General features: G+C 41.4%; 1 protein-coding gene across 3 annotated transcripts in view; it reads left to right on the top strand.

Moving 5' to 3' along the window:
- The first annotated feature begins 8,982 nt into the window (after positions 1-8,982).
- Positions 8,983-10,642, top strand: part of dgkg (diacylglycerol kinase, gamma) — a 161,611-nt gene continuing 159,951 nt past the window's right edge. For all 3 annotated transcript variants that reach the window (XM_026145634.1, XM_026145635.1, XM_026145632.1), the window contains exon 1: positions 8,983-9,335. The gene's annotated coding sequence lies outside the window, so the exon portion shown is untranslated. The remainder of the gene's footprint in view (positions 9,336-10,642) is intronic.

The raw sequence follows: 10,642 nt of genomic DNA, 5'->3' as shown, positions 1-10,642 counted from the left end.
CTTCTATGGAGGACCAGAAGAGTCACGTACATCAAACTAAAGAATTATGCGCTTCAATAATGAATTTTGCAATAAAAAATGCTTTATAAATTAGTTACCATTTATTAAAATACCATATTTTAAAATCAACATTTCAAAATTAATTATTAATCCATTAAAAAAAGGAGCAGAGAGTATTTGAAAGTCAGTGTTTTGTTAAATAAAGTACTAATTTTGGCTAGCAAAAGAAAATTATCGAGCAAGCCTCAACTAGCAATTCAGTGCACTGCAAGACTGCAGTTTTTCCACTTTGGCTTCATATTCCAGCTCCAAAGATTGCTTCTCAATTGATTTTGTTTGACCACTTGTGGCAGCAGAAACAGTCACACTGTGATGTGTGATTTCAGTTATATATTATCCAGTGGCAATCAAGGCAAACAGTGCTTGCTAAAATCGAAAGTTAGCTATCAAATAAAATATACCAAGTGTCTGTGAAGGTTGTCAGTCATCCAGGTCATCGTAGTCTAAGAAGCTTGGAAAGACAAGCGTCTGGACGTCTTTAAGTTTCTTGAAGATGTTTCACCTCTCAAATGAGAAGCTTCTTCAGGTCTAAGAGAAAATTGTGGAGAGTCCGCGATTTTTAAACCCTATTGGGAGTTTCCCTAAGAGGGTTGTAGTGTATGCTGTACAATGCACAGACCTGTACATTGGAGAGACCAAACAGCCACTTCACAAACGGCACAACATAGAAGACCTACCTCAACAGAACAAGACAACAACAAAAGGTCGCTTATGTCCACTGTGAGCGACCATATTTGAGCAGAGGCGATGGCTTACGATGCCAACTGTGTGCCATCTATAATCCAGTTTTGAGATCCCTTCCCAGCCGCCTTAATGGTCACTCTTGAGTGGCTCACACTCACATGTCACATCCATGACCCTCTTAGGGACACTCCCAATGGGGCTTAAAAATCTGGGACTCTCATTTAGACTCGCTTTTCAGGTTCTGTCCAGATATGTGAAGAATATGAAGGGACACTGCAGGGAAATGAAGTGCTGAACCTCACAGTGTGCGCCTGTGGACCCAGCCTGACCACCTAAATTCATTCGTCACCAGAGATGGGCAGTAACGCGTTACTGTAATCTGATTACTTTTTTCAGGTAACGAGTAAAGTAAGGGATTACTATTGCAAAAACGGTAATTAGATTACCGTTACTTTCCCGTAGGAACGCTGCGTTACTGCGTTACTAAAACTGTGATTTTTTGCGAGAATGTCTCATGACAGTGACGTAAGCAAGTGCGCCATTAGTGACAACAGCTGTGTGCAGATCAACAGTGGATCACATATCGATTGTGGGAGAGAGTATGAGCGTGCAGCGTTTAAAGCGTGGAAGTACTGACCTTACTCGAGTTTGATTCCTTAAAAAGTGACAAAAACATTAGCGTCCGTTGTGCGTGGGAAGAAAACTTTTTACAGCGAAAAAAACCCCTAAACTTCCAAGCAAGCACCGAGTGCGCTACGACGTGATGGGAAATTCACAGAGAAACTCGCGGATTCTTCAACTGACCGCGGCACACCTGCACCAGGGTAAACCTCCGCCTACCGTAGTCCTGCTTTACAGGTGAAAATAGAGCAACAGGACCGCTGAGTCTTTGACTTTATTTATTTTCTGCTGTGTTTTACTTGCATCTATTTGAAAGAGTGAGTGTAAACACAAAAAATATTTTATTTTATGTGCTGGAATGTGTAGAAAATAGGTTTAAATGTTAAACTAATTAATTCAAGTCAGAGAATGTTGCATATAATTAAATGTTTTGCTTGATGCATAAAGTTAAAAGATTAAAACTGATAAAACAAGTTTTAAAAAGAGACTTTTCCATTTGATTACATTTTGTATGATGGATTATGTAGAAAAAGTAGAATTGGGCTGAAAGATCTATCACTTTATCACCTATTCAGGTTGTAAATCGTGTTTTTAAACAGTAACTAAGTAACTAAGTAATTAATTACTTTTGAAAATAAGTAATCAGTAAAGTAACGGGATTACTTTTTTGGGGAAGTAATCAGTAATTAGTTACTGATTACTTTTTTCAAGTAACTTGACCAACACTGTTCGTCACATACACAATCATACAGAGTACAACATGCAGTGAAATGCTTGTATTTGAGCGGACAGGCTGCAGACATGGCCACGCCATCTCAGGGCTTGGATTTTAGCATGGGGAGTCTAGCCAGGAACCTTACTGGATATCGCCCCCAGGTGGGAATCAAACTTGTGAGTCCCGCTCCAGGTGTGTGGTCACATTCCTTCTCAAATGGACATAAATGATCTTCAAGGACCAAGTTCACCAAATCCCAGCCTCTAATACAAGATCTTCAATTCAATTCAATTCAATTTTATTTATATAGCGCCAAATCACAACAAAAGTCGCCTCAAGGCGCTTCATAGATACAGAGAAAAACCCAACAGTCATCTGACCCCCTATGAGCAAGCACTTTGGTGACAGTGGGAAGGAAAAACTCCCTTTTAACAGGAAGAAACCTCCGGCAGAACCAGGCACAACCAGTGCTAAGATCTTGAATCTTAGCGCTGAATGTCCACCATATTGCAATGAGTATCATTTAACTATTCACTTCACCTGCAGGAGCTACACCTAGTCAAATGTGTTGTAAAGATACATATAACCAAATTGAGCTATTACTCCAGTATATGTAATGAAAAATAAAGATGCGGTTCATTCAGTTTACTAATTTTCTCTGTATGCTCTGCAGTGTCTGTGCCTATAAAGATGCTGAATATGGAGATCTGTGCAGTAAGTTTTGTAGTAATCATTTTTACAGAGGTCATAAAGTTATTAAATACATGCTGATATTTTTGCTGATGTTTACATTTTCAATTTATTTTTACGGTGCTCCGCAAGGGACATTGGAGAAAAAAAAAGATAAAGATGAACTTTTGCGAGATCTCGCCAAAAAAAAATTCTCCAGTGTCCCTTGTGGGGCTCCGTAGATTTTTATGTGTCTAGGTTTGTTTGTTAATAACAACTTAACAAATAATGTGGGCGTGTCCTCATCTGGGAGATGAGGACACGCCCACATCTTTTCCATACCAAGTTCATGGAGGATGTTACGGCTTTGACAGCACTTTGACTCAGCTTTTTGGCATCAGGCACCCACACAGGAAAACCTTCAACCTGGGCTTCTTCTGGATTTCTTTCTCCTTTAAACCACAATTCCAATCTTTCTAAAAGAGTCATGCAAACTTATTAAAAAGGAAGTCCTTAACTTGCTAACATTTGTGCTTTTACTTTTTTCACGAGTTCTTTTCAATAGATCTTTTTGTCTGATGATTAGCAGATGGTTTACAGTCGTTCTCTTCTAAAAACTGCTGCTTGCTAAGGCTCAAAATAAGGCAGGCCTAATGCTAACTTGTGAAAGCTGCCGTATTATAACAAAGTTTAAAACATGTTACTGAGCAGAATGAAGGTGCAGAAAAGCCCAAATGTAATATTCCCCATATGATGACACATTATTTCAGACAAAACATATGTGACCCAGCATTTTACAAAGAATGCAAACTTTCTTACTGTAAGCTGGTATTGTTTCAGAAAGTTGTACAGTTGGATTTATCAGCTCTGTGAACTCTGCCACAGCTCTCTATCACCTACCTGAAATTTAGGTATTTATCATTTTGTCCATTCCCTTTTATTTAGCTTAATTTAGCAAAAGGATGTAATATCGATGAATTTGTTTTGTTACAGCAGAAAGTGGACAGTGCAAAGTTACATAGCAAAAAATTTGAAAAACACTGGAATAGGATAAGACAAATAATTAGATATTGTACACAATAGAATAAAATAAATAAAATACTATATACAATAGAATAAAAAATATAAATTAAAAAAATATAAAAAAACATAAATATAAAAGGGAGCCAGTTGCAGTGGTTCAGGAATCTGATAAGGATGTCTCCTGGGCGCCTCCTGGGTGAGGTGTTCTGGGCATGTCCCACCAGGAGGAGACCCCTGGGCAGACCCAGGACACGCTGAAGAGATTATATCTCTCGGCTGGCCTGGGAACGCCTTGGTGTTCCCAGGCCAAGCAGGAGGAGGTGGCTGGGGAGAGAAAGGTCTGGGCTTCTCTGCTGTTGGGTTTGAAAATGAAGCCAGTGCAGAAATACTGCATTCTTTCACTGAATGCATAGTTAAGGTTTGTACGTATCTCGCTAAGCAAAATTAGCACTTTATTTAACAAGACACCGAATTACACATGCTCCTTGCTAACAATGACAGAGAGCACTAGCATTCATCGATACCTCCAAGATGATCAAGACCAAACTGCCTGAGATTTCAGAACAGCAGCCCACAAAGCAACTGCACTTATGCTTGGTACTTGGGTAAGGTTGCCGGTGAAAAATATCCATGCACATGAACATGAACATTCGCTGTATGCGGTAAACCTAATGTGCAGGAGACACTTAAAAATCATTCACAAGATCTTTTTAAGAGCTATTCCAGACCGCATTGTAATAGAGATCTCAATGAATAATTAGAAAGACAAACACAATCTCACAGTGTGCTATTTTTTATTTCCCTGCTCCTCAGATTAAGCTGAAAGCCATTTGTTTTTGATGCTGGAGTTTAAGACCCATCTTTGCTTATTGGTAGTGGCTGATATTCAGCTTGCAATTAGATGAATATGACTTTGCCCATGCCACGTGACCTTTGGCTGCACAGTTACATCATCATGGCTGACATTCAACGGGCCCTTCATCCCTCCCTAACATCCAGCATCGAGCTCTTGAAAGTTATCTGTCATGGTCGCTGTGTGGCAGGCAGGATGAGGACCCAAAATGCAAACTCACGGACTCAGGGGATAAACTCAAAATGCAGCTTTATTGCTGACAGGTGACAAACGAAAGCAGTGATACCAAAGCAATACAAAACTAAACTACACTGGGAAATGCTAATTGTAACATATACCAGAAGACACGGGGAGAACCACACACAGCATGAGGGAGAACGCGACGCCGAACAGAGGGAGACGCAGACAGAAATACACAGAGGGTTAACGAGGAAAGTGGGAACACACGGGGAACACAGCTGACACAGATAACCATAACGAGACAGGGCGGGGTGAACATAACACTGACGGGAGACGGGCAGAGTCAAACAGGAAGTACAGAGGTTCAGACAGGAGGAGAGAGAGCACGGGGAAAACACAGACATAACGGGCTGGGGAAACATGGAATAAAACATACGGAGAGACGAGGGCTCACAGATACACAGAGGGGCACACAGGGGGTAAAAGCCACGAAGGGAAAACACTTAGGGAACAACACAACAGGGCAACTCAGGAAACATGGCCTAAATAGGGAACAAAATACAAACATACAAGAAAACTAAGAATACTGGGCCAACATGGCCCAGGACCATGACATTATCAGTGGATGTCAGACATTCTTTGGGAAGTGGTAGAAACTCAGAGCAAGTTTTGTTTTTCTGCCCTAACACAATCACATTCCTCTGAGCTACTTAAAACACTAAGGCAGCTGGAGAGCCAGTTTCCCTTTTAAGATTATGTTGTGGCCTGTAGATTATTTTGCTGGCCTTTTCACAGAGTTCCCATCAACAGGATTGCCCCCATCTATGGTTTCTGCATCTTTTTTCTACAGTCTCCCTACTGGCTTTTTTAAAGTCCAGCTCTTTTATCATATGAAGTTAAAAACAACCAACAGTTATCAAATAACTTGGTGTAACTTCCAGGCAACAGGAAGATGGAAATATGAGAAGGACTAGAGGGAGAGGAGACACAAAGAGGAAAAAATAGTGAATGCTTCTCTTCTTTCTCTGGGGACCAGCCTCTTTTAGCTCACATCTACAACGGCAGGAAACCATGCAGCATTGTGTGAGATGAGGCAACACACCAAATTGTGTGTGTGTGTGTGTGTGTGTGTGTGTGTGTGTGTGTGTGTGTGTGTGTGTGTGTGTGTGTGCGTGTGTGTGTGTGTGTGTGTGTGTAAAATACAATCAGTTAAGCGATGGGATATAAGGGGGAATAAATGAATAGACACAGCTGCCGTTATTCCTCCAAATACCAAGCAGTGGAACAACAGCCTGACACATTTACTGTGACACCTTTAGATTTATATGACAACCTGTGCAGGATGTTCACTGAGTACATGTGTGGGTGTATGATACACAGGAAGATCACATAATGGTCATGGTGAGAACTGTAGAAGAAAATATAAACAAGAGGCAGTTTTCGGGGAACTAGGTTTCCCTAGCATTTCCCATTTAAAGTAAATGTTGCTTTTCGAGGTTAATTTTAATCGACATTTTTGTGTTATTCCTTTGAAACTGTTTCCTAGTTTATCTCATTATATTCTGAATCATATAAAAATTTCTGAGACATACAGTGGGGCAAAAAAGTATTTAGTCAGCCACCGATTGTGCAAGTTCCCCCACCTAAAATGATGACAGAGGTCAGTAAGTTGCACCAGAGGTACACTTCAACTGTGAGAGACAGAATGTGAAAAAAAAATCCATGAATCCACATGGTAGGATTTGTAAAGAATTTATTCGTAAATCAGGGTGGAAAATAAGTATTTGGTCAATAACAAAAATACAACTCAATACTTTGTAACATAACCTTTGTTGGCAATAACAGAGGTCAAACGTTTACTATAGGTCTTTACCAGGTTTGCACACACAGTAGCTGGTATTTTGGCCCATTCCTCCATGCAGATCTTCTCGAGAGCAGTGATGTTTTGGGGCTGTCGCCGAGCAACACGGACTTTCAACTCCCGCCACAGATTTTCTATGGGCTTGAGGTCTGGAGACTGGCTAGGCCACTCCAGGACTTTCAAATGCTTCTTACGGAGCCACTCCTTTGTTGCCCGGGCGGTGTGTTTTGGATCATTGTCATGTTGGAAGACCCAGCCTCGTTTCATCTTCAAAGTTCTCACTGATGGAAGGAGGTTTTGGCTCAAAATCTCACGATACATGGCCCCATTCATTCTGTCCTTAACACGGATCAGTCGTCCTGTCCCCTTGGCAGAAAAACAGCCCCATAGCATGATGTTTCCACCCCCATGCTTCACAGTAGGTATGGTGTTCTTGGGATGCAACTCAGTATTCTTCTTCCTCCAAACACGACGAGTTGAGTTTATACCAAAAAGTTCTACTTTGGTTTCATCTGACCACATGACATTCTCCCAATCCTCTGCTGTATCATCCATGTGCTCTCTGGCAAACTTCAGACGGGCCTGGACATGCACTGGCTTCAGCAGCGGAACACGTCTGGCACTGCGGGATTTGATTCCCTGCCGTTGTAGTGTGTTACTGATGGTGACCTTTGTTACTTTGGTCCCAGCTCTCTGCAGGTCATTCACCAGGTCCCCCCGTGTGGTTCTGGGATCTTTGCTCACCGTTCTCATGATCATTTTGACCCCACGGGATGAGATCTTGCGTGGAGCCCCAGATCGAGGGAGATTATCAGTGGTCTTGTATGTCTTCCATTTTCTGATGATTGCTCCCACAGTTGATTTTTTCACACCAAGCTGCTTGCCTATTGTAGATTCACTCTTCCCAGTCTGGTGCAGGTCTACAATACTTTTCCTGGTGTCCTTCGAAAGCTCTTTGGTCTTGGCCATGGCGGAGTTTGGAGTCTGACTGTTTGAGGCTGTGGACAGGTGTCTTTTATACAGATGATGAGTTCAAACAGGTGCCATTCATACAGGTAACGAGTGGGGGACAGAAAAGCGTCTTACAGAAGACGTTACAGGTCTGTGAGAGCCAGAGATTTTCCTTGTTTGAGGTGACCAAATACTTATTTTCCACCCTGATTTACGAATAAATTCTTTACAAATCCTACCATGTGGATTCATGGATTTTTTTTTCACATTCTGTCTCTCACAGTTGAAGTGTACCTCTGGTGCAAATTACTGACCTCTGTCATCATTTTAAGTGGGGGAACTTGCACAATCGGTGGCTGACTAAATACTTTTTTGCCCCACTGTAAGTCATCATCAGTGATGACCCCAGCGCTGGCTCCAAACCTTGTTGTTAAATCCCTGTTGCTATGTTTTGGTAAAAGGCCAAGGAGTTATTTATTTAAAAAAAAAAAATCTAAGAAAACAAAACAGTTTTCAGTGCAAATCAGAATGATAATTTAATTTGTCCCTGATTGTCAATACTCCACTGGCAGAGGTGGCCATGAGTTATTTATGGTGAGAATGTGATCAGACACAACTATCAGGTGTACATTGAATGTTTGAGCTAAATGCTTCCACATAGTCGTGTACTTGCATTCTGGGATGAGTAGCATAGAAGCACAGAGTACTGAAGATGTGCAATGGATACAAACTGTTATCCATTACAAACTGTTGCAATGTTGAATGTTCTTATTGGGATGGCTTGACAAATTTGATTTGCTTGGGGTTTTCTCTGTTTCTAAAGAAACCAAACCACGGGAAAAGCTAGGACTATACAAACTTATCAACCAATTTGGACTAGAATAAACCAACTGTAGGTGCCCTAAGATCTCCCAGAGTTAACCAAAGCCAATAGAGGTTCATAATTTAACTGTTTCCATTCTGGAAGCCTTACATCAGATTAAACACAAACAATTTAACTGGAACTATTTATTATTATAATAGAACCTGCCACCAATGAAGACGTATGACAATTTGAATAGATGTGACACTCTTGAGTCTATTTCCATTCTCTGAAACATAAATGTGATTGGGCATTCTGCCTTTTGTAGGAAATATTGTTTTAAATAAAAAAAAGATTTATTGTTTTTGAAAATTCAAAAAGAATAAAACAGATATGACCGTAGTGAGGACAGTTGAATCAAAGGGGAAGAGAAGAAGCAAGCGCAGCTGTTGATCAGTGAGACAGAAAAGGAAGAGAAGAGAGCAAGAGAGGAAGCTGAACATGGGGAAGCAGAAACACACACACACACACATTCGGGAAGAGAGGGAGAGAGAGAGGGAGAGAGAAAAAACAGCAGCGAGCGAGAGAGAGAGAGAGAGAAAAAAAGGCTTAATTAATTCAGGCTGGATGGGAGGGATGTTGCTTCTGTGCCTGCTGAGGCTCCAGTCAGTGCCTCTGCTGTCGTGCTGCATGTAGCCGAGTGTTTGTGTGAGCAGAGAAGACGACTCGGCGGCTGCTGCCTGCCTCTCTTTGCCTGCCTCATTGGGAACCAGACACCAGTCCAGTCTAGCCACGACTCCACATCCTTGAGCCTGCTGACTGACTGGCAGTCTTTTGGACTGGACTAGCTTGGTCTCTACTAAACGACTAAACAAGGATGTTACTTGGACTGTAGTGAGAGCAGCAATGGCCAGAGGTAGGACAGACTTTCTTGTGACTACTCCTCATGCTCCCGCTTCTCTCATGTCTGTCTGCTGCTGTTGCTTCCATTTTTCTGTTTCTGTGAGCACTCTCTTCTCTCTCGTTTCTATTTAACCTTTAACTACACTTAAATATTTATATCTCCCGTTTTGTTTCTTGAAAAATTTCTGTCTCTCTGGCTAATGATATTTTCCAACTTTTCTGGGGGTTTTTGTTTTGTTTTCGGTTTTTATTGTAAACAAAACTCTCATTTAGGTTTTGTGATAAAAGACTATCATTTTGCAGTTCAGGAGGTTTGTGACGTGTGTTTGGGTGGAGATGGATTAAAAACCAAAATGCCTCAGACTCATTGTTCCTTAAGAAACAGCTGGCTACAAAACAGTTCAGCAAAATATAGGATCAATAGTGTAGTCTGACCGGGCGGTATTAGGCAACAGAGTCAGACATCATGTTCCAGGTCAGGTTACTGTTCATTTTAAAAATGTCTTTACAGTAAAATATGCAGCAAGCCTAATACAGTGACCTTTGTGAAGGAGTTGCAAGGCAAGAGAAAAATCAAGTAAAAGCATTTCCCCAAACATCAGCTGTTTTGAACCAGGGTGTAAGTTTGAACTAAATGTGTGTGGTCTGTCTTCAGTTCTAATTCTGAGGCTATTATATTTGTATTTTTCATTAAAAAAAACACCCATTTATGGGTATATGTTGCACATCTTCAAGTCACTCCCTTGTAATCCCAGGATGCCTCCTTGAGAGCGATGCTTTAGAACGAAGCGACCGACTCCTCGTGATTAATCTCAAATCGGCACGCCTAATTACATCTCATCAAGCAATCACCGAATGTGATGGTTATTTATTCCTTGACAGCATCCACTTGGATGCTGATAAACATTAAGGACTCTCTGCCCCAGCCTCGTCTACATGAACACGACGAGCGAGCTGAAAGGGCAGAGCCGAGCCAATTGGGAGGAGAGGATCAACAGAGAAAATGAGAGGAGCAGAAACACATGAGAAGAGGCTGAGTCCCTAGCAGGGAGTGTGAGGATAGAGGGTGAAGAGAAGAGGATCATTTAGCAGAGCCCTGAAATGCTGCTCAAGCAGCAGGAAAGCATAGAAGCACAAGTGCATGTGTACACCACAGTACATGGCCATGTTGCGGTGTAAGTCATGTTGAAAGAGGATGGCTGCTGGGTCAGTCAAGGTCTGAGAAAACAGTAGTGAAACCTACTGATGAGGAGCTGTCTGTCATCAGAGAGTAATTCACTATTAAGAGGTGAATAAGTGCCTATTTCTTTCATTTACACA

The sequence above is a fragment of the Astatotilapia calliptera genome, chromosome 16 (genome assembly GCF_900246225.1).
Source record: "Astatotilapia calliptera chromosome 16, fAstCal1.2, whole genome shotgun sequence".
NCBI lineage: Eukaryota > Metazoa > Chordata > Actinopteri > Cichliformes > Cichlidae > Astatotilapia > Astatotilapia calliptera.
This window is presented reverse-complemented; position numbering and strand designations above follow the sequence as displayed.